The following is a 9,555-nucleotide window of genomic DNA, read 5'->3' on the forward strand; positions in this document are numbered from 1 at the left end:
TGCTTTCAATATCACTTTTTTCCCCGTCTACTGCTTAAAACAATAAAGTCGCGGTTAATCTTCGTGTGCGATCATACCAGCTCTAATGCACTGGATCCCATCAGAACTCCGCAGTTAAGCGTGCTTGGGCGAGAGTAGTACTTGGATGGGTGACCCCCTGGGAAGTCCTTTTGTTGCACCCCTTTTTCCACCCCCCCCTTTTTTTTTTCCCCGGATAGCCTGTCCGATTTTTAGCCCATTCAATCGCCTTCGCCTCCTTTTCGACAAACTTCTCCCTTTTAAACCATTTCCAGATTATCCTGTTCCATTCAATTTCATTTTTTTCCCCGTCTACTGCTTAAAACAATAAAGTCGTGGTTAATCTTCGGGTGCGATCATACCAGCACTAATGCACCGGATCCCATCAGAACTCCGCAGTTAAACGTGTTGGGCGAGAGTAGTACTAGGATGGATGACCCCCTGGGAAGTCCTCGTGTTGCACCCCTTTTTCCACCCCCCTCCCCTTTTTTTTTTTCCCCGGACAGCCTGTCCGATTTTTAGCCCATTCAATCGCCTTCGCCTCCTTTTCGGCAAACTTCTCCCTTTTAAACTATTTCCCGATTATCCTGTTCCATTCAATTTCATTTTTTTCCCCGTCTACTGCTTAAAACAATAAAGTCGCGGTTAATCTTCGGGTGCGATCATACCAGCACTAGTGCACCGGATCCCATCAGAACTACGCAGTTAAGAGTGCTTGGGCGAGAGTAGTACTAGGATGGGTGACACCCTGGGAAGTCCTCGTGTTGTACCCCTTTTTCCACCCTCCGTCCCCTTTTTTTTTTCCCCCGGACAGCCTGTCCGATTTTTAGCCCATTCAATCGCCTCCGCCTCCTTTTCGACAAACTTCTCCCTTTTAAACCGTTTCCAGGTCATCCTGTTCCATTCAATTTCATTTTTTTCCCCGTCTACTGCTTAAAACAATAAAGTCGCGGTCAATCTTTGGGTGCGATCATACCAGCACTAATGCACCGGATCCCATCAGAACTACGCAGTTAAGCGTGTTTGGGCGAGAGTAGTACTAGGATGGGTGACCCCCTGGGAAGTCCTCGTGTTGCACCCCTTTTTCCACCCCCCCTCCCCTTTTTTTTTTTCCCCGGACAGCCTGTCCGATTTTTAGCCCATTCAATCGCCTTCGCCCACTTTTCGACAAACTTCTCCCTTTTAAACCATTTCCAGATTATACTGTTCCATTCAATTTAATTTTTTTCCCCGTCTACTGCTTAAAACAGTAAAGTCGCGGTTAATTTTCGGGTGCGATCATACCAGCGCTAATGCACCGGATCCCATCAGAACTCCGCAGTTAAGCGTGTTTGGGCGAGAGTAGTACTAGGATGGGTGACCCCCTGGGAAGTCCTCGTGTTGCACCCCTTTTTCCACCTCCCCTCCCCTTTTTTTTTTTTCCCCGGACAGCCTGTCCGAATTTTAGCCCATTCAATCGCCTTCGCCTCCTTTTCGACAAACTTCTCCCTGTTAAACCATTTCAAGATTATCCTGTCCCATTCAATTTCATTTTTTTCCCCGTCTACTGCTTAAAACATTAAAGTCGCGGTTAATTTTCGGGTGCGATCAGACCAGCACTAATGCACCGGATCCCATCAGAACCCCGCAGTTAAGCGTGCTTGGGCGAGAGTAGTTCTAGGATGGGTGACCCCCTGGGAAGTCCTCGTGTTGCACCCCTTCTTCCACCCCCCTCCCCTTTTTTTTTTTCCGCGGACAGCCTGTCCGATTTTTAGCCCATTCAATCGCCTTCGCCTCCTTTTCGACAAACTTCTCCCTTTTAAACCATTTCCAGATTATCCTGTTCCATTCAATTTCATTTTTTTCCCCGTCTACTGCTTAAAATAGTAAAGTCGCGGTTAATTTTCGGGTGCGATCATACCAGCGCTAATGCACCGGATCCCATCAGAACTCCGCAGTTAAGCATGCTTGGGCGAGAGTAGTACTAGGATGGGTGACCCCCTGGGAAGTCCTCGTGTTGCACCCCTTTTTCCAACCCCCCTCCCCTTTTTTTTTCCCCGGACAGCCTGTCCGATTTTATGCCCATTCAATCGCCTTCGCCTCCTTTTCGACAAACTTCTCCCTTTTAAACCATTTCCAGATTATCCTGTTCCACTCAATTTCATTTTTTCCCCGTCTACTACTTAAAACAATAAAGTCGCGGTTAATTTTCGGGTGCGATCATACCGGCACTAATGCACCGGATCCCATCAGAACTCCGCAGTTAAGCGTGCTTGGGCGAGAGTAGTACTAGGATGGTTGACCCCCTGGGAAGTCCTCGTGTTGCACCCCTTCTTCCACCCCCCCTCCCCTTTTTTTTTTCCCCGGACAGCCTGTCCGATTTTTAGCCCATTCAATCGCCTTCGCCTCCTTTTCGACAAACTTCTCCCTTTTAAACCATTTCCAGATTATCCTGTTGCATTCAATATCACTTTTTTCCCCGTCTACTGCTTAAAACAATAAAGTCGCGGTTAATCTTCGTGTGCAATCATACCAGCACTAATGCACCGGATCCCATCAGAACTCCGCAGTTAAGCATGCTTGGGCGAGAGTAGTACTAGGATGGGTGACCCCCTGGGAAGTCCTCGTGTTGCACCCCATTTTCCACCCCCTCCCCTTTTTTTTTTCCCAGGACAGCCTGTCCGATTTTTAGCCCATTCAATCGCCTGCGCCTCCTTTTCGACAAACTTCTCCCTTTTAAACCATTTCCAGATTGTACTGTTCCATTCAATTTCATTTTCTTCCCCGTCTACTGCATAAAACAATAAAGTCGCGGTCAATCTTCAGGTGCAATCATACCAGCACTAATGCACCGGATCCCATCAGAACTCCGCAGTTAAGCGTGCTTGGGAGAGAGTAGTACTAAGATGGGTGACCCCCTGGGAAGTCCTCGTGTTGCACCCCTTTTTCCACCCCCCTCCCCTTTTTTTTTTTCCCCGGACAGCCTGTCCGATTTTTAGCCCATTCAATCGCCTTCGCCTCCTTTTCGGCAAAGTTCTCCCTTTTAAACTATTTCCCGATTATTCTGTTCCATTCAATTTCATTTTTTTCCCCGTCTACTGCTTAAAACAATAAAGTCGCGGTTAATCTTCGGGTGCGATCATACCAGCACTAGTGCACCGGATCCCATCAGAACTACGCAGTTAAGAGTGCTTGGGCGAGAGTAGTACTAGGATGGGTGACACCCTGGGAAGTCCTCGTGTTGTACCCCTTTTTCCACCCTCCGTCCCCTTTTTTTTTCCCCCGGACAGCCTGTCCGATTTTTAGCCCATTCAATCGCCTCCGCCTCCTTTTCGACAAACTTCTCCCTTTTAAACCGTTGCCAGGTCATCCTGTTCCATTCAATTTCATTTTTTTCCCCGTCTACTGCTTAAAACAATAAAGTCGCGGTCAATCTTTGGGTGCGATCATACCAGCACTAATGCACCGGATCCCATCAGAACTACGCAGTTAAGCGTGTTTGGGCGAGAGCAGTACTAGGATGGGTGACCCCCTGGGAAGTCCTCGTGTTGCACCCCTTTTTCCACCCCCCCTCCCCTTTTTTTTTTCCCCGGACAGCCTGTCCGATTTTTAGCCCATTCAATCGCCTTCGCCCACTTTTCGACAGACTTCTCCCTTTTAAACCATTTCCAGATTATACTGTTCCATTCAATTTAATTTTTTTCCCCGTCTACTGCTTAAAACAGTAAAGTCGCGGTTAATTTTCGGGTGCGATCATACCAGCGCTAATGCACCGGATCCCATCAGAACTCCGCAGTTAAGCGTGTTTGGGCGAGAGTAGTACTAGGATGGGTGACCCCCTGGGAAGTCCTCGTGTTGCACCCCTTTTTCCACCTCCCCTCCCCTTTTTTTTTTTTTCCCCGGACAGCCTGTCCGAATTTTAGCCCATTCAATCGCCTTCGCCTCCTTTTCGACAAACTTCTCCCTGTTAAACCATTTCAAGATTATCCTGTCCCATTCAATTTCATTTTTTTCCCCGTCTACTGCTTAAAACATTAAAGTCGCGGTTAATTTTCGGGTGCGATCAGACCAGCTCTAATGCACCGGATCCCATCAGAACCCCGCAGTTAAGCGTGCTTGGGCGAGAGTAGTTCTAGGATGGGTGACCCCCTGGGAAGTCCTCGTGTTGCACCCCTTCTTCCACCCCCCTCCCCTTTTTTTTTTTCCGCGGACAGCCTGTCCGATTTTTAGCCCATTCAATCGCCTTCGCCTCCTTTTCGACAAACTTCTCCCTTTTAAACCATTTCCAGATTATCCTGTTCCATTCAATTTCATTTTTTTCCCCGTCTACTGCTTAAAACAGTAAAGTCGCGGTTAATTTTCGGGTGCGATCATACCAGCGCTAATGCACCGGATCCCATCAGAACTCCGCAGTTAAGCATGCTTGGGCGAGAGTAGTACTAGGATGGGTGACCCCCTGGGAAGTCCTCGTGTTGCACCCCTTTTTCCAACCCCCCTCCCCTTTTTTTTTCCCCGGACAGCCTGTCCGATTTTATGCCCATTCAATCGCCTTCGCCTCCTTTTCGACAAACTTCTCCCTTTTAAACCATTTCCAGATTATCCTGTTCCACTCAATTTCATTTTTTCCCCGTCTACTACTTAAAACAATAAAGTCGCGGTTAATTTTCGGGTGCGATCATACCGGCACTAATGCACCGGATCCCATCAGAACTCCGCAGTTAAGCGTGCTTGGGCGAGAGTAGTACTAGGATGGTTGACCCCCTGGGAAGTCCTCGTGTTGCACCCCTTCTTCCACCCCCCCTCCCCTTTTTTTTTTCCCCGGACAGCCTGTCCGATTTTTAGCCCATTCAATCGCCTTCGCCTCCTTTTCGACAAACTTCTCCCTTTTAAACCATTTCCAGATTATCCTGTTGCATTCAATATCACTTTTTTCCCCGTCTACTGCTTAAAACAATAAAGTCGCGGTTAATCTTCGTGTGCAATCATACCAGCACTAATGCACCGGATCCCATCAGAACTCCGCACTTAAGCATGCTTGGGCGAGAGTAGTACTAGGATGGGTGACCCCCTGGGAAGTCCTCGTGTTGCACCCCATTTTCCACCCCCTCCCCTTTTTTTTTTCCCAGGACAGCCTGTCCGATTTTTAGCCCATTCAATCGCCTGCGCCTCCTTTTCGACAAACTTCTCCCTTTTAAACCATTTCCAGATTGTACTGTTCCATTCAATTTCATTTTCTTCCCCGTCTACTGCATAAAACAATAAAGTCGCGGTCAATCTTCAGGTGCAATCATACCAGCACTAATGCACCGGATCCCATCAGAACTCCGCAGTTAAGCGTGCTTGGGAGAGAGTAGTACTAAGATGGGTGACCCCAAGTCCTCGTGTTGCACCCCTTTTTCCACCCCCCTCCCCTTTTTTTTTTTCCAGGACAGCTTGCCTGATTTTTAGCCCATTCAATCGTCTTCGCCTCCTTTTCGACAAGCTTCTCCCTTTTAAACCATTAACAGATTATCCTGTTCCATCCAATTTCATTTTTTTCACCGTCTACTGCTTAAAACAATAAAGTCGCGGTTAATCTTCGGGGGCGATCATACGAGCACTAATGCACCGGATTCCATCAGAACTCCGCAGTTAAGCGTGCTTGGGCGAGAGTAGTACTAGGATGGGTGACCCCGTGGGAAGTCCTCGTGTTGCACCCCTTTTTCCACCCCCCTCCCCTTTTTTTTTTTCCCCGAACAGCCTGTCCGGTTTTTAGCCCATTCAATCGCCTTCGCCTCCTTTTCGACAAACTTCTCCCTTTTAAACCATTTCCAGATTATACTGTTCCATTCAATTTCATTTTTTTTCCCGTCTACTGCTTAAAACAATAAAGTCGCGGTTAATCTTCGGGTGCGATCATACCAGCACTAATGCACCGGATCCCATCAGAACTCCGCAGTTAAGCGTGCTTGGGCGAGAGTAGTACTAGGATGGATGACCCCCCGGGAAGTCCTTTTATTGCACCCCTTTTTCCACCCCCCCCCCCTTTTTGTTTTTCCCCGGACAGCCTGTCCGATTTTTAGCCCATTCAATCGCCTTCGCCTTCTTTTCGACAGACTTCTCCCTTTTAAACCATTTCCAGATTATCCTGTTCCATTCAATTTCATTTTTTTCCCCGTCTACTGCTTAAAACAATAAAGTCGCGGTTAATCTTCGGTTGCGATCATACCAGCACTAATGCACCGGATCCCATCAGAACTCCGCTGTTAAACGTTTTGGGCGTGAGTAGCACTAGGATGGGTGACCCCCTGGGAAGTCCTCGTGTTGCACCCCTTTTTCCACCCCTCTCCCCCGTTTTTTTTTTCCCCGGACAGCCTGTCCGATTTTTAGCCCATTCAATCGCCTTCGCCTCCTTTTCGGCAAACTTCTCCCTTTTAAACTATTTCCCGATTATCCTGTTCCATTCAATTTCATTTTTTTCCCCGTCTACTGCTTAAAACAATAAAGTCGCGGTTAATCTTCGGGTGCGATCATACCAGCACTAATGTACCGGATACCATCAGAACTCCGCGGTTAAGCGTGCTTGGGCGAGAGTAGTACTAGGATGGGTGACCCCCTGGGACCTCCTCGTGTTGCACCCCTTTTTCCACCCCCCTACCCTTTTTTTTTTTCCCCGGACAGGCTGTCCGATTTTTAGCTCATTCAATCGCCTTCGCCTCCTTTTCGACAAACTTCTCCCTTTTAAACCATTTCCAGATTATCCTCTTCCATTCAATTTCATTTTTATCCCCGTCTACTGCTTAAAACAATAAAGTCGCGGTTAATCTTTGGGTGCGATCGTACCAGCACTAATGCACCGGCTCCCATCAGAACTCTGCAGTTAAGCGTGCTTGGGAGAGAGTAGTACTAGGATGGGTGACCCCTTGGGAAGTCCTCGTGTTGCACCCCTTTTTCCACCCCCCTTACCCTTTTTTTTTTCCCCGGACAGCCTGTCCGATTTTTAGCCCATTCAATCGCTTTCGCCTCATTTTCGACAAACTTCTCCCTTTTAAACCATTTCCAGATTATCCTGTTCCATTCAATTTCATTTTTTTCCCCGTCTACTGCTTAAAACAGTAAAGTCGCTTTTAATCTTCGGGTGCGATCATACCACACTAATGCACCGGATCCCATCAGAACTCCGCAGTTAAGCGTGCTTGGGCGAGAGTAGTACTAGGATGGGTGACCCCCTGGGAAGTCCTCGTGTTCCACCCATTTTTCCACCCCCCTCCCCTTTTTTTTTTCCCCGGACAGCCTGTCCGATTTTTAGCCCATTCAATCGCATTCGCCTCCTTTTCGACAAACTTCTGCCTTTTAAACCACTTCCAGATTATCCTGTTGCATTCAATTTCATTTTTTTCCCCGTCTACTGCTTAAAACAATAAAGTCGCGGTTAATCTTCGGGTGCGATCATACCAGCACTAGTGCACCGGATCCCATCAGAACTACGCAGTTAAGAGTGCTTGGGCGAGAGTAGTACTAGGATGGGTGACACCCTGGGAAGTCCTCGTGTTGCACCCCTTTTTCCACCCCCCGTCCCCTTTTTTTTTTTCCCCGGACAGCCTGTCCAATTTTTAGCCCATTCAATCGCCTCCGCCTCCTTTTCGACAAACTTCTCCCTTTTAAACCATTTCCAGGTTATCCTGTTCCATTCAATTTCATTTTTTTCCCCGTCTACTGCTTAAAACAATAAAGTCGCGGTCAATCTTTGGGTGCGATCATACCAGCACTAATGCACCGGATCCCATCAGAACTCCGCAGTTAAGCGTGTTTGGGCGAGAGTTGTACTAGGATGGGTGACCCCCTGGGAAGTCCTCGTGTTGCACCCCTTTTTCCACCCCCCCTCCCCTTTTTTTTTTTCCCCGGACAGCCTGTCCGATTTTTAGCCCATTCAATCGCCTTCGCCTCCTTTTCGACAAACTTCTCCCTTTTAAACCATTTCCAGATTATACTGTTCCATTCAATTTCATTTTTTTCCCCGTCTACTGCTTAAAACAATAAAGTCGCGGTTAATCTTCGGGTGCGATCATACCAGCACTAATGCACCGGATCCCATCAGAACTCCGCAGTTAAGCGTGCTTGGGCGAGAGTAGTACGAGGATGGGTGACCCCCTGGGAAGTCCTCGTGTTGCACCCCTTTTTCCACCACCCCTCCCCTTTTTTTTTTCCTCGGACAGCCTGTCCGATTTTTAGCCCATTCAATCGCCTTCGCCTCCTTTTCGACAAACTTCTCTCTTTTAAACCATTTCCAGATTATCCTGTTGCATTCAATTTCATTTTTTTCCCCGTCTACTGCTTAAAACAATAAAGTCGCGGTTAATCTTCGGGTGCGATCATACCAGCACTAATGCATCGGATCCCCTCAGAACTACGCAGTTAGGCGTGCTTGGGCGAGAGTTGTACTAGGATGGGTGACCCCTGGGAACTACTCGTGTTGCACCCCTTTTTCCACCCCCCCTCCCCTTTTTTTTTTCCCCGGACAGCCTGTCCGATTTTTAGCCCATTCAATCGCCTTCGCCTCATTTTCGATAAACTTCTCCCTTCTAAACCTTTTCCAGATTATACTGTTCCATTCAATTTAATTTTTTTCCCCGTCTACTGCTGAAAACAATAAAGTCGCGGTTAATCATCGGGTGCAATCATACCAGCACTAATGCACCGGATCCCATCAGAACTCCGCAGTTAAGCGTGCTTGGGCGAGAGTAGTACTAGGATGGGTGACCCCCTGGGAAGTCCTCGTGTTGCACCCTTTTTTCCAACCCCCCTCCCCTTTTTTTTTTCCCCCGGACAGCCTGTCCGATTTTTAGCCCATTCAATCGCCTTCGCCTCCTTTTCGACAAACTTCTCCCTTTTAAACCATTTCCAGATTATCCTGTTCCATTCAATTTCATTTTTTTCCCCGTCTACTGCTTAAAACAATAAAGTCGCGGTTAATCTTCGGGTGCGATCATACCAGCACTAATGCACCGGATCCCATCAGAACCCCGCAGTTAAGCGTGCTTGGGCGAGAGTAGTACTAGGATGGGTGACCCCCTGGGAAGTCCTCGGGTTGCACCCCTTCTTCCACCACCCCTCCCCTTTTTTTTTTTCCCCGGACAGCCTGTCCGATTTTTAGCCCATTCAATCGCCTTCGCCTCCTTTTCGACAAACTTCTCCCTTTTAAACCATTTCCAGATTATCCTGTTCCATTCAATTTTTTTTTTCCCCGTCTACTGCTTAAAACAATAAAGTCGCGGTTAATCTTTGGGTGCGATCATACCAGCACTAACGCACCGGATCCCATCAGAACTCCGCAGTTAAGCGTGCTTGGGCGAGAGTAGTACTAGGATGGGTGACCCCCAGAGAAGTCCTCGTGTTGCACCCCTTCTTCCACCCCCCCTCCCCTTTTTTTTTTCCCCGGACAGCCTGTCCGATTTTTAGCCCATTCAATCGCCTTCGCCTCCTTTTCGACAAACTTCTCCCTTTTAAACCATTTCTAGATTATCCTGTTCCATTCAATTTCATTTTTTTCCCGTCTACTGCTTAATACAATAAAGTCGC

The 9,555-nt window shown here is 47.8% G+C and overlaps 29 non-coding genes and 2 pseudogenes across 29 annotated transcripts; all 31 read left to right on the forward strand.

The window, feature by feature from the left end:
- The first annotated feature begins 63 nt into the window (after positions 1 to 63).
- On the forward strand, positions 64 to 182 carry LOC145811737 (5S ribosomal RNA). Its single transcript, XR_014355270.1, has one exon. It is a non-coding gene; the product is annotated as a 5S ribosomal RNA (ribosomal RNA).
- Positions 183 to 366: 184 nt separating this feature from the next.
- LOC145811579 (5S ribosomal RNA) lies at positions 367 to 484 on the forward strand. The gene has a single exon (XR_014355118.1). It is a non-coding gene; the product is annotated as a 5S ribosomal RNA (ribosomal RNA).
- Positions 485 to 672: 188 nt separating this feature from the next.
- LOC145811902 (5S ribosomal RNA) lies at positions 673 to 791 on the forward strand. The gene has a single exon (XR_014355433.1). It is a non-coding gene; the product is annotated as a 5S ribosomal RNA (ribosomal RNA).
- Positions 792 to 980: 189 nt separating this feature from the next.
- On the forward strand, positions 981 to 1,099 carry LOC145810858 (5S ribosomal RNA). Its single transcript, XR_014354413.1, has one exon. It is a non-coding gene; the product is annotated as a 5S ribosomal RNA (ribosomal RNA).
- Positions 1,100 to 1,288: 189 nt separating this feature from the next.
- On the forward strand, positions 1,289 to 1,407 carry LOC145809910 (5S ribosomal RNA). The gene has a single exon (XR_014353477.1). It is a non-coding gene; the product is annotated as a 5S ribosomal RNA (ribosomal RNA).
- A 190-nt stretch (positions 1,408 to 1,597) lies between these two features.
- LOC145811419 (5S ribosomal RNA) lies at positions 1,598 to 1,716 on the forward strand. The gene has a single exon (XR_014354961.1). It is a non-coding gene; the product is annotated as a 5S ribosomal RNA (ribosomal RNA).
- A 188-nt stretch (positions 1,717 to 1,904) lies between these two features.
- On the forward strand, positions 1,905 to 2,023 carry LOC145810128 (5S ribosomal RNA). Its single transcript, XR_014353694.1, has one exon. It is a non-coding gene; the product is annotated as a 5S ribosomal RNA (ribosomal RNA).
- A 186-nt stretch (positions 2,024 to 2,209) lies between these two features.
- LOC145809577 (5S ribosomal RNA) lies at positions 2,210 to 2,328 on the forward strand. The gene has a single exon (XR_014353138.1). It is a non-coding gene; the product is annotated as a 5S ribosomal RNA (ribosomal RNA).
- Positions 2,329 to 2,516: 188 nt separating this feature from the next.
- Positions 2,517 to 2,635, forward strand: LOC145810311 (5S ribosomal RNA). Its single transcript, XR_014353886.1, has one exon. It is a non-coding gene; the product is annotated as a 5S ribosomal RNA (ribosomal RNA).
- Positions 2,636 to 2,821: 186 nt separating this feature from the next.
- On the forward strand, positions 2,822 to 2,940 carry LOC145811034 (5S ribosomal RNA). Its single transcript, XR_014354584.1, has one exon. It is a non-coding gene; the product is annotated as a 5S ribosomal RNA (ribosomal RNA).
- A 188-nt stretch (positions 2,941 to 3,128) lies between these two features.
- LOC145811903 (5S ribosomal RNA) lies at positions 3,129 to 3,247 on the forward strand. Its single transcript, XR_014355434.1, has one exon. It is a non-coding gene; the product is annotated as a 5S ribosomal RNA (ribosomal RNA).
- A 188-nt stretch (positions 3,248 to 3,435) lies between these two features.
- Positions 3,436 to 3,554, forward strand: LOC145811152 (5S ribosomal RNA). The gene has a single exon (XR_014354702.1). It is a non-coding gene; the product is annotated as a 5S ribosomal RNA (ribosomal RNA).
- A 188-nt stretch (positions 3,555 to 3,742) lies between these two features.
- Positions 3,743 to 3,861, forward strand: LOC145809912 (5S ribosomal RNA). The gene has a single exon (XR_014353479.1). It is a non-coding gene; the product is annotated as a 5S ribosomal RNA (ribosomal RNA).
- A 191-nt stretch (positions 3,862 to 4,052) lies between these two features.
- LOC145811771 (5S ribosomal RNA) lies at positions 4,053 to 4,171 on the forward strand. The gene has a single exon (XR_014355304.1). It is a non-coding gene; the product is annotated as a 5S ribosomal RNA (ribosomal RNA).
- A 188-nt stretch (positions 4,172 to 4,359) lies between these two features.
- LOC145810129 (5S ribosomal RNA) lies at positions 4,360 to 4,478 on the forward strand. The gene has a single exon (XR_014353695.1). It is a non-coding gene; the product is annotated as a 5S ribosomal RNA (ribosomal RNA).
- A 186-nt stretch (positions 4,479 to 4,664) lies between these two features.
- On the forward strand, positions 4,665 to 4,783 carry LOC145809578 (5S ribosomal RNA). Its single transcript, XR_014353139.1, has one exon. It is a non-coding gene; the product is annotated as a 5S ribosomal RNA (ribosomal RNA).
- A 188-nt stretch (positions 4,784 to 4,971) lies between these two features.
- Positions 4,972 to 5,090, forward strand: LOC145811246 (5S ribosomal RNA). Its single transcript, XR_014354791.1, has one exon. It is a non-coding gene; the product is annotated as a 5S ribosomal RNA (ribosomal RNA).
- Positions 5,091 to 5,276: 186 nt separating this feature from the next.
- LOC145812344 (5S ribosomal RNA) lies at positions 5,277 to 5,390 on the forward strand (annotated as a pseudogene).
- A 187-nt stretch (positions 5,391 to 5,577) lies between these two features.
- On the forward strand, positions 5,578 to 5,696 carry LOC145811304 (5S ribosomal RNA). Its single transcript, XR_014354848.1, has one exon. It is a non-coding gene; the product is annotated as a 5S ribosomal RNA (ribosomal RNA).
- Positions 5,697 to 5,884: 188 nt separating this feature from the next.
- On the forward strand, positions 5,885 to 6,003 carry LOC145811268 (5S ribosomal RNA). The gene has a single exon (XR_014354812.1). It is a non-coding gene; the product is annotated as a 5S ribosomal RNA (ribosomal RNA).
- Positions 6,004 to 6,191: 188 nt separating this feature from the next.
- LOC145812310 (5S ribosomal RNA) lies at positions 6,192 to 6,309 on the forward strand. The gene has a single exon (XR_014355849.1). It is a non-coding gene; the product is annotated as a 5S ribosomal RNA (ribosomal RNA).
- Positions 6,310 to 6,498: 189 nt separating this feature from the next.
- LOC145811987 (5S ribosomal RNA) lies at positions 6,499 to 6,617 on the forward strand. Its single transcript, XR_014355514.1, has one exon. It is a non-coding gene; the product is annotated as a 5S ribosomal RNA (ribosomal RNA).
- A 188-nt stretch (positions 6,618 to 6,805) lies between these two features.
- LOC145811948 (5S ribosomal RNA) lies at positions 6,806 to 6,924 on the forward strand. The gene has a single exon (XR_014355477.1). It is a non-coding gene; the product is annotated as a 5S ribosomal RNA (ribosomal RNA).
- A 188-nt stretch (positions 6,925 to 7,112) lies between these two features.
- Positions 7,113 to 7,230, forward strand: LOC145811971 (5S ribosomal RNA). Its single transcript, XR_014355499.1, has one exon. It is a non-coding gene; the product is annotated as a 5S ribosomal RNA (ribosomal RNA).
- A 187-nt stretch (positions 7,231 to 7,417) lies between these two features.
- LOC145811585 (5S ribosomal RNA) lies at positions 7,418 to 7,536 on the forward strand. The gene has a single exon (XR_014355124.1). It is a non-coding gene; the product is annotated as a 5S ribosomal RNA (ribosomal RNA).
- Positions 7,537 to 7,725: 189 nt separating this feature from the next.
- Positions 7,726 to 7,844, forward strand: LOC145810068 (5S ribosomal RNA). Its single transcript, XR_014353634.1, has one exon. It is a non-coding gene; the product is annotated as a 5S ribosomal RNA (ribosomal RNA).
- Positions 7,845 to 8,033: 189 nt separating this feature from the next.
- Positions 8,034 to 8,152, forward strand: LOC145809751 (5S ribosomal RNA). The gene has a single exon (XR_014353313.1). It is a non-coding gene; the product is annotated as a 5S ribosomal RNA (ribosomal RNA).
- Positions 8,153 to 8,340: 188 nt separating this feature from the next.
- Positions 8,341 to 8,458, forward strand: LOC145812319 (5S ribosomal RNA; annotated as a pseudogene).
- A 188-nt stretch (positions 8,459 to 8,646) lies between these two features.
- Positions 8,647 to 8,765, forward strand: LOC145809057 (5S ribosomal RNA). The gene has a single exon (XR_014352551.1). It is a non-coding gene; the product is annotated as a 5S ribosomal RNA (ribosomal RNA).
- Positions 8,766 to 8,954: 189 nt separating this feature from the next.
- Positions 8,955 to 9,073, forward strand: LOC145810692 (5S ribosomal RNA). Its single transcript, XR_014354250.1, has one exon. It is a non-coding gene; the product is annotated as a 5S ribosomal RNA (ribosomal RNA).
- A 187-nt stretch (positions 9,074 to 9,260) lies between these two features.
- Positions 9,261 to 9,379, forward strand: LOC145809626 (5S ribosomal RNA). Its single transcript, XR_014353187.1, has one exon. It is a non-coding gene; the product is annotated as a 5S ribosomal RNA (ribosomal RNA).
- Positions 9,380 to 9,555: the final 176 nt, after the last annotated feature.

This window comes from Camellia sinensis, chromosome 14 (assembly GCF_055761805.1).
Source record: "Camellia sinensis isolate YWXY chromosome 14, ASM5576180v1, whole genome shotgun sequence".
Classification (NCBI taxonomy): Eukaryota; Viridiplantae; Streptophyta; class Magnoliopsida; order Ericales; family Theaceae; genus Camellia; species Camellia sinensis.